Here is a 16,636-nt window from a genome sequence, read left to right as displayed (position 1 = left end):
GTGGATATATGCGTTTCCTTCCTGGGCTTGCTCCGTAGTGCAGGTGGTGGTGATAGTGATGGTGGAGGTGGAGGGGGGGTCCAAGCTGCAGTAGGAGTAGGTCCATGGTGTCCTAGAGTTTGCCAGAGTGATTTGGGTATGTTCTCCTGATGTACCAGTGTCAATGCTTCATTTTTACTCATGCTCTGAGGAAGCATTAACTTTTTGACACATTTGAAACTCTGCACGTCTTTTGCCAAAGAAGCTTCATTTTTCTATTTCCTTGTAAATAAGGCGGTATCAGTTCTGCATGGTTTTTTAAGAGGAAGCACCTACCTTATATATCATTGTTGCTGTCTGACACAGCCTGATCAGGTGCAAGGAAAAATTGACTCATGGGAGGGAAAAGTGAGGCTAGAGGCCTCTAGCGTCACTTTGTAAATATAGAGCAGTGAATGCACCACCACTGCGAAAAAAAAATGACGCGGCGCAATCTCCTTGTAAATGAGGGCCTAAGTTTACAATCAGCCGTATCATTATGGCTCTGCGCTGAGTCCAGTGCCTGTTTTTTTTTTTTTTTTTTTGTGCATGAGTTGTCCAACTTTCGAGCATGTAACTCAAAATGTTTCCATGTTTATTCATGAACTTTAAACAGAAGTCAGATACAATCAGCAGAGATTGCTTTCTCTGTCTCAAGCTTTTTCTAAATTTCATGATTTAAAACAGACAAATTACAAGTTATATGCCGGGCCATAGCTTCCATTGGAAGCAGGTGCAGTGGCACCAAGGCCCTGAGGCATGAAGGGCCACTGAAACTAATTATTGCAGTATTTCGCAGTTCAAATAGAGACCAGGCCTATTTCCTTCCTTTACTAAGGCTGATGACAAACTGGCTACCCCACTGAATTTTAGACACCACAAGCATAAACTAACTGGAATTTGGCTTTACAGAGAGTCATCAAGGTATGGCCCATCTTCCAGAGAGAATACCACTTAGATGACATATCAGAGGTTCCTGGACATTAGCATGTATTTATTTGAGTACATAGATCCCGCCCTCATTCAAAGTTATTCATAAACCTCTTCCATAGTCTGTTACATTTTATTCTGTCTATCATAGAGAAAGTTGTCCTCTTCAATGTAGCTAATTTAGAGAGTATGGTGACCCAGTCATCTGTGACTGCATAGCTGTTATCTCCTCAGTTTCATAATATCAGCTTTGTAATCCTCATTACTGTCTTGTGAACCAATAACACTGAGTGGACACAGTGACAAAATAGCTGACACATTTAAAAACATTTTGTAATTATTACATTTGCCTATCCAGTACTAGATTGATTCTTTGTGTGAAAGAGGTCCAGAACATGCAGCTATAGTGCCTGTAAATAACATTTTTATATAAAGCTACCTCTATGCTTAACTTCCAGCTTATATCAGAGTCAATCGACCTCATGGCCTGATTTAGAGTTTGGTGGACAGGTACTTCATCACACATGTGGCAGATATTCTGTATGCCCTTGTTTGCAAGTGTATTACATTCTAATGCAATTGCAGAAAGGTAAACATGATAATCGTCTGCCAAACTCTAAATCAGGACACTAGTACCTGAATTAGAGTTTGGTGAATGGGTGCACGCGTCAATGTTCCACCCACCTTATTACAAGTACATCGTATCCTAATGAGTTTTTAATAAGGCGGACGGTATATCCGACACGTTTGTGGCAGAAAACCCATCCACCAAACTCTAACTCAGGCCCCAAGTCTTTTCTTTATCTTAGCTAGTGTTCCTTGTAGTTGTTAACAACTGTTAACAACACCTTTCTTGCAACAGTCTTCCTAACATATTTATCTGCACTTATGGAATACTAGTCAAAAACCTATCAATTTTCTGCCATATCATTATGGGCTCCATTGCCTCAGCGCGGAGCTAAGTGCCTGGTTGTGTTTCCACGTGCAGTGCATGAAGTAAACTCACGTAACTCCAGCTTTAGCCGAGTTGGAGCTTCATTTGCAGACAGTACAACTTGGAAATAGTGAGCACGCTTTGTCTCTTTGTGTTTCAGAGCTATGCTGTGTGAAATAATGCACCAACTCAAAAAGTTAAAGTTCTGTGGTGGGTGGGGGGGATTAGCAGGCTCCCCCCTGCCAGAAAAAAAGCTGGAAAAGAGACCCGATGCCTGCTGCAGCCAAAACTCGTTGTGATTCTTCTGGGTGAAATTGCCACCCAGGAAAATCAGGTGCAGTGTTCCCACTCCTGGGAAAGTTAGGTGCAGAAACACCGACCCGTTCTGAATCAGGAGTGTGGTAATTACTCTCCAGTCACTTGTTTTGTAAAAATAGTTTATTTCAATAAAAGCTGCCTATGTAGTGGCGAGCGTATGGAGAGAGAGTGGACAGAGACTCCCCCACACTCTAAAATGCTCTTAAACTGTCAACAACCCCTTTGCAACATTCTAAGCCCCACTTGCATCATAGGATTCCACTGTAGAAACTAAAGAGCCATGTACTTGAAAGATTTACAATATATATAGAAAATAACAAGGAGTGAAGGAATTCCGTATGGCAATCCCACTCTGCCTGTTTCATAATTACGTCCTATGTCTATTTAATATGTAAAAGATTTGTCTAGTCAGTAGTAGATTAGAATTTCCAATCCTCCCATTCCAGAGATTTGACCAAGCAAGAAAGATTTTAATGAGAAAGTGCCTGGTAAGTTCTTCTACATTTTGACACATGTTGTAATTGTCTATTTTTCAACCTCACTTCTAAACATCTGACTGCCTTGCTTCAAAATAAAATTTTGAATACATTTGTTAACATTTAGCAAGCCGATCCCCATTTTTTTGCAAGTGTTTACAATTGTGAAATTGAAATCATGCTTTTTCTCTTTCCCTTAGTAAATACAAAAATAGTCTGTCAAAGGGTAAAAGGTATTTTGCTATTTACTCCACAGGTTGCTAAATTGATCCATGATTTTGGGAAGGATTATCAGTTTAATTAGATTTAGCTTCAATTGCAAGCCCAAATAGTAACTATCACAGTTTTCAACTTCTTTCATTTTTTCTATTTAAAGATCCAAAATATTTTCTACCGTTTTATGCCCATGCCTTAAATGTCATGAAAGATGTTTTAATCCATTTCTCCATTTCAGTCCACAGACCCATACTAAGCTGACTTCAAATTCTTCAAAATTGGAAGAGGTCCTATCTAATTAATAACATGGTATCTGCAGAGAATGAGTTGATCCAAGCAGCACCATATCCCAGACCATAAAATTATTTTCATTCTCTTAGTCAGTCTCCAGTGATTATAATGCTTGTTGAATCCAGACATCTGGCAACCTTGTATAGTTCCCTTTGTACACAATAATAGCATGAAAGTACTCCATTAGCCAATCTTTGGTAAAAACGTTTTGTCCAAGATCTTTTGAACTCAAGAAAATAGTGAATAAACACTATAGAATACTAAAGATTAATGATTAACAAACCCATATTTTCCTTCTGTAAGAGCCACAGCCTATGCAACATGTTTGTTTACATACACCCCATAAAACTAAACAAGATCTCTTCGCAGTTGACTTTGTGGTTTACCAACCCCATTAGAGGCCTTTTTCTTTTTGGACACTGCAGTGTGTGTCAATGTACAAAGAAACCAGGTAAACTCAATCTAAGGCCCTGATTCTAACTCTGGCGGGCGGCGGAGGCCGCCCGCCAGAGTTCCCCCCTCCAGAATGCCGCACTGCGGTCGTAAGACCGCTGCGGTGATTCTGGGTTTTCCACTGGGCTGGCGGGCGACCGCCAAAAGGCCGCCCGCCAGCCCAGTGGAAAACAACCTTCCCACGAGGACGCCGGCTCCGAATGGAGCCGGCGGAGTGGGAAGGTGCGACGGGTGTAGTTGCACCCATCGCGAATTTCAGTGTCTGCTGAGCAGACACTGAAATTCTTTGTGGGGCCCTCTTACGGGGGCCCCTGCAGTGCCCATGCCATTGGCATGGGCACTGCAGGGGCCCCCAGGGGCCCCACAACACCCCATACCGCCATCCTGTTCCTGGCGGCAGAGCCGCCAGGAACAGGATGGCGGTATGGGGTGTCAGAATCCCCATGGCGGCTCAGCGAGCTGCGCCGCCATGGAGGATTCTTTTGGGCAGCGGAAAACCGGCGGGAGACCGCCGGTTTTCCACTTCTGACCGCGGCCAAACCGCCGCGGTCAGAATGCCCTGCGGGGCACCGCCAGCCTGTTGGCGGTGCTCCCGCCAACCCTGGCCCCGGCGGTCCATGACCGCCGGGGTCAGAATGACCCCCTAAGTCTCTTAACAGCCTGGCAATTAAAGGGATTCACCAACTGTAATTTGACAAATGCTATCTTAATGATGAAATGTCCCTGCAACCTTCTCTATATTGGAATGACAACATGAATGATAAGAACTAGAATAAGTGGACATTGCAGTACCATTAGGTGCATGAAGGTTGACACCAAACTCATAAGACACTTTCTAGAAGAGTAATTCTGCAGATGAAATTGTATGGTACGTCATTGAAGACTTACAAGCAAGCCACCCGGATATCACCATACTGCTTCTATGATATGAACAACGTTGGATCCACAGATTGGGTAGAGGTAGGAAGAAGGGGTTAAATGAAGACATCCCATGGGCATAATTCAACAGAATCTCATAACAATCTTTTACATAACCCTGGCTTGTAAGATCACCCACTGACAGAAGACGCATCCACACAAGTACAATACTGAGGGATAGCCCTTTCTTTACTGTGAACCAAATATTCCTCATACACCTTGTTCTTTCAGTTTTGTGCTTTGTAAAAACATTGAAATGACCAGTAAACTATCCCTATCTTGAACTCCTGGGAATTACTATTTCACCATGGTCTTTCCCAAAATACTTAAGTAAAGTATACATATGGGAGTCTGCTGATCTGGTGACCATTCTCTGTTTGTCTTGCATAAGCCCCATCATGTGTGCTAATAGTCTTTAACCTGTATCTCTCCAAAACCTCGGGTAAAATATTCTAATAGGGAGTTTCCTCTCCTCAACATTACCTTTAAGAGAAATTCAGCTCTGTTAAATGTTGAGAGGCATTTTTATTTTTATTTTTTAAACCGCTATATACTTTTTTGGTCTGTTTTGCTTTGGTATAATTTAATTACAATACCCACAATAACACAGACACATTGAGGTATATGTGTTTGATACCGAAGAAGAGACAGATTCATCCTCACAGGCAGACACAACTGGAACTACATTTCCCATCATGCCTTAGTGACAGCCTCCAACTGGCTGCCTCCACATCAGCACTATTGCTTTGATTGATCACATGGTCAAAGGACACCATGCCCCAATATGGTGTCCATCCACCTCAGTTTCTGTGTTCTCTCTGGCAGACTGATGGAATTTGGATTAGGTTCCCTCCCAAGCCCTTTCCTTGATGAAGTAAGTGAATGGACTCTTGGTTGTGGAGGAATGATGCATGCTGTATCTTTCTCATCAAGTCTAGTTTGGCCTCAACCCCCCCTTTAACACATTTGCAATCCAGCACTAATTGCTATTTATTATATTTCCAGCATTTATTAAACCTATCAATGAGTCAAATGACTCTTAGAAAACATTAGCTTAATTTGGACAGAACTCCCTACCTGCGAGGAAGTAACCCATTTATACAGGGGCACAGCCAAAATGTGTTATTCTGTTCACAATATGTAGAACAGAATACCACTATTTAACCATCTGTCCCTGTCCTCCTAAGGTGATATTATGATCACTAACCATGTCATGATTATTTCTGATCCCCTGCGAATCCTGTACTGTGCTATAGTTTATAAGGAAATGTATCATGTTCTAGGTTTGTGACTGCATGAAGCACTCGTCCCAGTCCTGACAATGTTGTAAGCACCAGCCCACAGTTAGGTAAGTCAAGATGCATGAATGTATGCATGACTTTGCCTTATTTCCACAAAATCATCTTTTTATCTGTGCAGCGTGTCACCTACAGTGCCCCCATTGAGGAACAGACATGCTGACTATGTTTTATTTCACAGAGAATGACCTCTATCTTAATGAGTATGGGATATGATTTTCTACCCCTAGACTACCACCTTCGCATGGTGAAGGTAAGCAGTCCTTCTTTCACCTGCCTGCAGATGTGCTCACCAATTGTAAAATGATCCTGTATCTTAATTGCCATGATGCATGCCCTGGACCGCTCATAGGCCATCAGTTAGGGCCAGAAACATATCACCAATACATTGGATATATTGCCCATTGCACCCATAAAACATCCCCCTTTTTTGTTTTTAGGATTTTATGTATCCCCAGGGTACCCACCAATAAAGGGAATTCCAACAGGCAGACTAAGGTATTTTTGATATCTGGATCCCTGCTCAATCCAGCTATCATACTTTGTCTAAGAACTCCCTTACAAAGCGAAGTTCAAGCCCACCTTGGTAGTATCATCTGACCAGGGTGGGGTAGGAAGCCGATGATGAAGTATGCTACATTACAGTGGTGTGGCTTCTTTATCCATAAAAACTGATGTGGTTTCAAAGCCTAGCGTAGCCAACATGGATGAAAAATGATTGTCCCGTATTGTCACTGTGCCATGTACCGTTGGGTTTGGATGAAAGCACTCCATTCACAACTCCCTCCATCTTTGAACAATTGCAAAATGCATTGATGCAAATACAAAATGTATGACCAAACTCCATCTTATCCAAGACTGGTGTTAAGAATGTCTAATTATTGTGGTCAGAGGTCCTCTCTGCACCTATTCAGATTACCACATTATCCCTACTTTATTTCGCCTTTCTCCTGACTACTCAGATAAGTGTCTAAAGGTGTCATGTCCAAACAGCCAGCTGATAAAACAAAGTAGCTTTAGCTAGAGTTGTCACAAATTTGAGGGTATTTTCTTTCTTTTGGCATAAGTATAACAATAAATTCCTTTATCACTTTAAGAAACTTCTTCCTATTTAGGACTTTAATAGACAGCATTCAGGATACTTCTTCACTAAGAATATAGCAAAGTGACTGTGAAACCTATTCCTGGATATTTTCTCCCAATCAAAATCTTTACTTGATCTTTGATCTCCACTTCTGTAATAAGTTCATTTAGAGAGCTATTTTCACCTCATTATTAGTCGGAAGTGTAATCTTTCTCAAGTATTTGGTATTTTTGTCTGTACTAAATTCCCATCTCTGTCACATATGTTTATCATAGTTCTATGCAATTTCATTTTCTTAACTTGAGTAGCTTGGAGGTGTCCACATTTATTCTTGTTGTCCCAGTATTTAACAGTTTTGCGTGCATACCAAATTTCACACCGTGCTTTGCCTTACTTGTGGATCATAACACTTTTATGATCTTTTTCCCACTTCCACTTTCCCCACCTCAGTAAATAGTTATTTATACAATTAAAGATGGATGAATGACATTGAGACTGACGATCTCAAAAAAAGACCACACGTTTTAATTCACATTTTTAACTCAGAAATAAACATTGGTACATTTTCAAGACTTCTAATTGCTTCAGTTTGGAAAGGAAGCAGACGTATCTGAAACGAATTAACCTCAGTGTTACTGTGCAGAACAACACTTTGAATTATTTTCTTCTTGAGCAGATAGGCTAAAACTATCTGTAGCACTCAGCAGTACTTAAATTATGCACGTTTTCAACTGTAAACATAAAAACATATAATCAAAGGGTTATCGATATACTATTAATTTCTTAGCAAATAAATTCTTCTACCCCTTAACCCCTATAAAATAAACCATTACTTTTATGCCCAAACACTTAACCTTCTACTCAAAACCCCAACCCTATGACACAACCCCTTAACCCTAAAATCTTAACAATATACTAATAATCTCAAACCACATTACCCTTAGCTCATAACCAATTAACCACTAACTCTTAACTCTAAACCTCAGTGCGAAGGTCCCTAACTCTTTTCCCTTAACGCTCACATCATAAACTGAACCACTGCACCTTTAAATCGTATATCTCAAACTCTTAAGCTTTTATCACAAACCCATTACCCTATACTCTTAACCCTATAATTTCCCCCCCAACAATTTACTCATACCCCCTAACCCCTTAATCCATATTCTGCAAACCATTAGTCTTTCAGCCCTTCGCTGCCAGGCCTTTTCCCCTCAGGTGGCAGGCCTTTTTTTGGCTATTTGGGGCAGGGCACTTATGCCCTCTTAACTTTTTGTCCACATAAGCTACCCATGCCAAATTTGCATCCTTTTTTTCCAACGTCCTAGGGATTCTAGAGGTACCCTGACTTTGTGGGTTCCCCTGAAGTAGACCAGGAAATTTGCCAAAATACAGTGAAATGTTCGTTTTGAAAAAAAAACAAAGTGGAAAAAAGGGCTGCAGAAGAAGGCTTGTGATTTTTTCCCTGAAAATGGCATCAACAAAGGGTTTGCAGTGCCAAAATCACCAACTTCACCAGGTTTCAGGAACAGACTTGAATCAGAAAACCCAATTTTTCAACGCAATTTTGGCATTTTACTGGGACATACCCCATTTTTACGATTTTATGTGCTTTCAGCCTCTTTCCAGTCAGTGACAGAAATGGGTGTGAAACCAATGCTGGATCCCAGAAACCTAAACATTTCTGAAACGTAGACAAAATTCTGAATTCAGCAATGGGTAATTTGTGTAGATCCTATAAGGGTTTCCTACAGAAAATAACAACTGAAATAAAAAGATATTGAAATTGAGGTGAAAAAAACAGCCATTTTTCTCTACGGTTTACTCTGTAACTTTTTCCTGCGATGTCAGATTTTTTTAAAGCAATATCCAGTTACATCTGCAGGACTCTTCTGATTGTGGCTATATATAGGGCTTGTAGGTTCATCAATAACCCTAGGTACCCAGAGCCAATAAATGAGCTGCACCTTGCAGTGGATTTTCATTCTATACCGGGTATACAGCAATTCATTTGCTGAAATATAAAGAGTGAAAAATAGGTATCAAGAAAACCTTTATATTTCCTAAATAGGCACAAGATAAGGTGTTGAGAAGCAGTGGTTATTTGCACATCTCTGAATTCCGGGCGGCCAATACTAGCATGTGAATTTCGGGGCATTTCTCAAATAGACGTTTTTTTTACACACTGTCTTATATTTGGAAAGAAAAAATGCAGAGAAAGACAAGGGGCAATAACACTTGTTTTGCTATTCGATGTTCCCCCAAGTCTCCCGATAAAAATAGTACCTCTCTTGTGTGGGTAGGCCTAGCGCCTCCGACAAGAAATGCCCCAAAACACACACGTGGACACATCACATTTTCCCAAAGAAAACATAGGTGTTTTTTGCAAAGTGACTACCTGTGGATTTTGGCCTCTAGCACCTAGGGAAACCTACCAAACCTGTGCATTTTTGAAAAGTAGAGACCTAGGGGAATTCAAGATGGGGTGACTTGTGGGGCTCTCACCAGGTTCTGTTACCCAGAATCCTTTGCAAACCTCAAAATTTGGCTAAAAAAGCACTTTTCCCTCATATTTCGGTGACAGAAAGGTCTGGAATCTGAGAGGAGCCACAAATTTCCTTCCACCCAGCGTTCCCCCAAGTCTCCCTATAAAAATTATACCTAACTTGTGTGGGTAGGCCTAGTGCCCACAACAGGAAATCCCCAAAACCGAACGTGGGCACATCACATTTTCTCAAAGAAAACAGAGGTGTTTTATGCAAAGTGTCTGCCTGTGGATTTTGGCCTCTAGCTCAGCCGGCACCTAGGGAAACCTACCAAACGTGTGCACTTGTAAAAACTACAGACCTAGGGGATTCCAGGATGGGGTGACTTGTGGGGCTCTCACCAGGTTCTGTTATCCAGAATCCTTTGCAAACCTAAAAATGTGGCTAGAAAACACTTTTTCCTCACACTTTGGTGACAGAAAGGTCTGGAATCTGAGAGGAGCCACAAATTTCCTTCCATCCAGCGTTCCCCCAAGTCTCCCGTAAGAATTATACCTCACTTGTGTGGGTGGGCCTAGTGCCCGCGACAGGAAATGCCCCAAAACACAACGTGGAACCTTCACATATTTCCAAAGAAAACAGAGGTGTTTTTTGCAAAGTGCCTACCTGTGGATTTATGCCTCTAGCTCAGCCAGCACCTAGGGGAACCTACCAACCTGTGCATTTTTTAAAACTAGAGACCTAGGGGAATCCAAGATGGAGTGACTCATGGGGATCTCATCAGATTCTGTTACCCTGAATCCTTTGCAAACCTCAAAAGTTGGCTAAAAAACACTTTATCCTCACATTTCGGTGACAGAAAGTTCTGGAATCTGAGAGGAGCCACAAATTTCCTGCCACACAGCATTCCCCCAAATCCCCCCATAAAAATGATACCTCACTTGTGTGGGAAGGCCTAGTGCCCACGACAGGAAATGCCGCAAAACACAACGTGGACACATCACATTTTCCCAAATAAAACAGAGGTGTATTTTGCAAAGTGGCTACTTGTGGATTTTGGCCTCTAGCTCAGCCAGCACCTAGGGAAACCTCCCAAAGCTGTGCAGTTTTTTAAAACTAGAGACCTAGGGGATTCCAAGATGGGGTGACTTGAGGGGCTCTCACCAGGTTCTGTTACCCAGAATCCTTACAAACCTCAAAATGTGGCTAAAAAAGACTTTTTCCTCACATTTCGGTGACAGAAAGGTCTGGAATCTGAGAGGACCCACAAATTTCCTTCCACGCAGTGTTCCCCTAAGTCTCCCGATAAAAATGATACCTCACTTGGGTGGGTAGGCCTAGTGCCTGCAACAGGCAATGCCCCAAGACACAACATGGACACATCACATTTTTCCAAAGAATACAGAGGCGTTTTTTGCAAAGTGCCTACCTGTGGATTTTTGCCTCTAGCTCATCCGGCACCTAGGGAAACCTACCAAACCTGTGCATTTTTGAAAACTAGAGACCTAGGGCAATCCAAGATGGGGTGACTTGTGGGGCTCTCACCAGGTTCTGTTACCCAGAATCCTTTGCAAACCTCAACATTTGGCTAAAAACACTGTTTCCGCATATTTCGGTGACAGAAAGTTCTGGAAGCTGAGATGAGCCACACATTTCCTCCCACCCAGTGTTCCCCCAAGTCTCCCGATAAAAATGATACCTCACTTGTGTGGGTAGGCCTAGTGCCTGCGACAGGAAATGCCCCAAAGCACATTGTGGACACATCACATTTTCTCAAAATGAAACTGAGGTGTTTTTTGCAAAGTGCCTACCTGTGGATTTAGGCCTCTAGCTCATCCGGCACCTAGGGAAACCTACCAAACCTGTGCATTTTCTCAAACTAGACACCTAGGGGAATCCAAGATGGGGTGACTTGTGGGGCTCTCACCAGGTTCTGATACCCAGAATCCTTTGCAAACCTCAAAATGTGGTTAAAAAAACACTTTTTCCTCACATTTCGGTGACAGAAAGTTCTGGAATCTGAGAGGAGCCACAAATTTCCTTCCACCCAGCGTTCCTGCAAGTCTCACGATACAAATGATACCTCACTTGTGTGGATAGGCCTAGTGCCCGCGACAGTAAATGCCCCAAAACACAACGTGGAACCATCACATTTTTCCAAAGAAAACAGAGGTGTTTTTTGCAAAGTGCCTACCTGTGAATTTTTGACTCTAGCTCAGCCAGCACCTAGGGAAACCTACCAAACCTGTGCATTTTTGAAAACTAGAGACCTAGGGAAATCCAAGATGGGGTGACTTGTGGGGCTCTCAGCAGGTTCTGTTACCCAGAATCCTTTGCAAACCTCAAAAGTTGGCTAAAAAAACACTTTTTCCTCACATTTCAGTGACAGAAAGGCCTGGAATCTGAGAGGAGCCACAAATTTCCTTCCACCCAGCTTTCCCCCAACTCTCCCAATACAAATGATATCTCACTTGTGTGGGTAGGCCTAGTGCCCACGACAGGAAATCCCCAAAACACAACGTGGGCGCATCACATTTTCTCAAAGAAAACAGAGGTGTTTTTTGCAAAGTGTCTGCCTGTGGATTTTGGCCTCTAGCTCAGCCGGCACCTAGAGAAACCTACCAAACGTGTGCATTTGTAAAAACTAGAGACCTAGGGGATTCCAAGATGGGGTGACTTGTGGGGCTCTCACCAGGTTCTGTTACCCAGAATCTTTGCAGACCTAAAAATGTGGCTAAAAACACTTTTTCCTCCCATTTTGGTGACAGAAAGGTCTTGAATCTGAGAGGAACCACAAATTTCCTTCCACCCAGCGTTCCCCCAAGTCTCCCGATAAAAATGATACCTCACTTGTGTGGGTAGGCCTAGTGCCCGTGACAGAAAATCCCCAAAACACAACGTGGGCACATCACATTTTCCCAAAGAAAACAAAGGTGTTTTTTGCAAAGTGTCTGCCTGTGGAATTTGGCCTCTAGCTCAGCCGGCACCTAGGGAAACCTACCAGACGTGTGCATTTGTAAAAACTAGAGACCTAGGGGATTCCAAGATGAGATGTTTTTTGGGTTCTCACCTGGTTCTGTTACCCAGAATCCTTTGCAAACCTACAAATGTGGCTAAAAAACACTTTTTCCTCACATTTCGGTGACAGAAAGTTCTGGAATCTGAGAGGAGCCACAAATTTCCTTCCACCCAGCGTTTCCCCAAGTCTCCTGATAAAAATTATACCTCACTTGTGTGGGTAGGCCTAGTGCCTGCAACAGTAAATGCCCCAAAACACAACATGGAACCATCAAATTTTTCCAAAGAAAACAGAGGTTTTTTTTGCAAAGTGCCTACCTGTGGATTTTTGACTCTAGCTCAGCCAGCACCTAGGGAAACCTACCAAACCTGTGCATTTTTTAAAACTAGTGACCTAGGGGAATCCAAGATGAGTTGACTTGTGGGGCTCTCAGCAGGTTCTGCTACCCAGAATCCTTTGCAAACCTCAAAAGTTGGCTAAAGAAACACTTTTTCCTCACATTTCGGAGACAGAAAGGTCTGGAATCTGAGAGGAGCCACAAATTTCCTTCCACCCAGCTTTCCCCCAACTCTCCCGATACAAATGATATCTCACTTGTGTGGGTAGGCCTAGTGCCTGCAACTGGAAATGCCCCAAAACACAACGTGGACACATCACATTTTTCCAAAGAAAACAGAGGTGTTTTTTGCAAAGTGCCTACCTGTGGATTTTAGCCTATAGCTCAGCCGGCACCTAGGGAAACCTACCAAACCTGTGCATTTTTGAAAACTAGAGACCTAGGGGAATCCAAGATGGGGTGACTTGTGGGGCTCCCACCAGGTTCTGTTACTCAGAATCCTTTGCAAACCTCAAAATGTGGCTAAAAAAAACACTTTTTCCTCACATTTCGGGACAGAAAGTTCTGGAAGCTGAGAGGAGCCACAAATTGCCTTCCACCCAGTAATCCCCCAAGTCTCCTGTTAAAAATGATACCTCACTTGTGTGGGTAGGTCTAGTGCCCGCAACAAAAAATACCCCAAAATCCAGCGTGGACACATCACATTTTTCCAAAGAAAACAGAGGTGTTTTTTGCAAAGTGCCTACCTGTGGATGTTGGCCTCTAGCTCAGCCAGCACCTAGGGAAACCTACCAAACCTGTACATTTTTGAAAACTAGAGACCTAGAGCAATCAAAGATGGGGTGACTTGTGGGGCTCTCAGCAGGTTCTGTTACCCAGAATCCTTTGCAAACCTCAAAATGTGGCTAAAAAAACACTTTTTCCTCACATTTCGGTGACAGAACGTTTTGGAATCTGAGAGGAGCCACAAATTTCCTTCCATCCAGCGTTCCCCCAAGTCTCCCGATAAAAATGATACCTCACTTGTGTAGGTAGGCCTAGTGCCCGCTACAGGAAATGTCCCAAAACAGAACATGGACACATCACATTTTTCCAACGAAAACAGAGGTGTTTTTTGCAAAGTGCCTACCTATGGACTTTGACCTCTAGCTCAGCCAGCACCTAGGGAAACCTACCAAACCTGTGCATTTTTTAAAACTAGAGCCCTAGGGGAATCCAAGATGGGGTGACTTGTGGGGTTCTCAGCAGGTTCTGTTACCCAGACCCCTTTGCAAACCTAAACATTTGGCTAAAAAAACACTTTTTCCTCACATTTCGGTGACAGAAAGTTCTGGAATCTGAGAGGAGCCACAAATTCCCTTCCACCCAGCATTCCCCCAAGTCTCCCGATAAAAATGATACCTCACTTGTGTGGGTGGGCCAGGTGCCTGCAACAGAAAAAGGCCAAAACCTGTACAGATTGAGGGAATATCACAGCGAGTTGATAAGCACATATTTTTCTTTTATACATGTTTAGGCTGACTCTGCTTTGGGGACCCACACAAGTGAGGTGTCATTTTTCTTGGGAAACTGAGAGGAACGCTGGGGAGTAGGAATTTTGTGCCGGAGCGGTAATCTTAGAAAGAAAGGTCAGGAAAATATGCTTTTTTAAGCAAATTCTTAGGTTTGCAGAGGAGTCTGGGTAAGAAAATGTTGGGGGATCCACACAAGCCACACCTCCCTGGACTCCTTGGGGTGTCTAGTTTAAAAAAATGTCTGGGTTTGGTAGGTTTCCCTAGATGAAGGCCGCACCCAGAACCAAAAACATAGGTCCCCCCTCCCCCCCAAACACAGGTAGTTTTGTAATATATCATTTTTATGTGTCCACGTATGTCTGTGATACGCCAAACACTAAAATTGTGAAAAGAAATGCACTTAGGTTATGTGAAAAAGACCCCTCACCCACCAACCAAGTTATTGGCATGCTTCATCGTCGGGGTCACACCTGAGACACCTAGCCTGTCACAAGTGTGCTGCGGCGCATGATTACAGCGGAGCAGGTTTTGTCATTTTTAACACACTTACTGGTTGGATTTGGCACAAGGGTGAGTAATGGTTCAGTAGATCAAATTTTATTAACAAGAGATCTTACAAAAGTGAAATGCACTGTTAATAACTGAAAGGCCAAAAAACGGAACCAATGACTCACAGCTCGTGAGCTGTAAAGTTGCTTCAAGGCACCAAACGTTTTACAGTCCATTCATACACCTTTCATACATGACATGCACAAGACCATTCACGCCGCCAGCCACGGGCCCAGCACATTACAACACTTGCGTCGACAGACGCCCACATGCCTGATACAGCAGTCACACTAGCTGATGGGAGTGTGTGGACTGACATTTGGCTGGCACCGCCAGCCAAGCACCACTCCACACACACCGCCAGCCAAGCGCCACTCCACACACACCGCCAGCCATGCGCCAACCCACGCACACCGCCAGCCATGTGCCACCCCATGCACACCACCAGCCAAGCGCCACCCCACTCACACCGCCAGCCAAGCACCACCCCTCGCACACCACCAGCCAAGCACCACCCAGCGCACACTGCCAACCAAGCACCACCCCACACACACCGCCAGCCAAGCGCCACCCCACATGCACCACCAGCCAAGCGCCACCTGGCGCACACCACCAGGCAAGCGCCATCCCACGCACACCGCCATCACTTTTTTTGTTTGTTTATAAACAACAAAGAAACCACCAACTAATTATAAAATAAGGAAAAAACTACTAACACAAAAGGTCTAACTAATTACATGACAGTAATGTCAAGCATGAAACTGAACATATGAAAATATAAAATAGGCAGTTTACGCAGAGTATTTCTCCAAAAATGTTCTTGGTGTGGTAACTCCTGAAACAGCCGGCCACACAAAGCCCAGGCTTTGAAGGGCAATCGGGGCAGTACATCCCGCTCTCCCTCCGGATACCTCTTCAGGCACATACTCTACATTTCTTAGAGGGAAAGTCTGTTTTGGGAGTGGGAGGAATGTAATCTGGAAAGTGTCGATCTTTCAATCTAGCCACATCCTCCACCACTGCTACTCTAGGAACTCTTGCCTGTTCCACCACAATAAGGCTCTCTATCACTGACTCCTGAAATTTAACTAATTTCACGCATGACTCAGGTGAACAATCCTTGAACACTATAAAAGCATTAAAAGTTGCCAAATGAAATAAATGTAGGGCCAATTTTTTTATACTATACGTAAGACTTACAAAGAGCAGTGTAAGGTTCCAACCTCTGATCTAGTCTATCAACACCACCCATGTGTCTATTGTAGTCCTAAATGCACACATGTTTGCACACTTCGGCAACCTGACCCCAAACAGTCACAGGGGAAGTACTCTCATCATGGATGGTAGATAGCATGTAAACATCCCTCCTGTCTGAAAATTTCAGAGCTAGCAGCTCAATATTCCGCAAGGCACTGCACTGTCCCCTTTCACGTTTTTTACAGACAAGCTCCCTTGGATAGCTTTTCCGGTTAGAATGGATTGTGCCACAAGCAACAGTGTCCACTCTAAACAACTCCTTGAACAACTGCACTCCAGTGTATAAATTATCTACGTACAAATGGTGACCTTTGTTAAACAGTCGTCTACCAAGTTCCCACACAATTTTCTCGCTAACTCCAAAAGTGGGCAGACAACCAGGAGGGTCAATACTGGAATCCCTACCAGTGTAGACCCGGAAATTATACACGTGTCCTGTACTACTTTCTGACAGCATATACAATTTAATTCCATACCATGCCCTCTTACTAGGAATGTACTGCTTAAAAATTAAATGCCCCTTAAAAAGGACCAAAGACTC

This window comes from Pleurodeles waltl, chromosome 11, assembly GCF_031143425.1.
Source record: "Pleurodeles waltl isolate 20211129_DDA chromosome 11, aPleWal1.hap1.20221129, whole genome shotgun sequence".
Lineage (NCBI taxonomy): Eukaryota > Metazoa > Chordata > Amphibia > Caudata > Salamandridae > Pleurodeles > Pleurodeles waltl.
The sequence above is the reverse complement of the archived record's forward strand: the minus strand, read 5'-3'. Positions refer to the sequence as shown.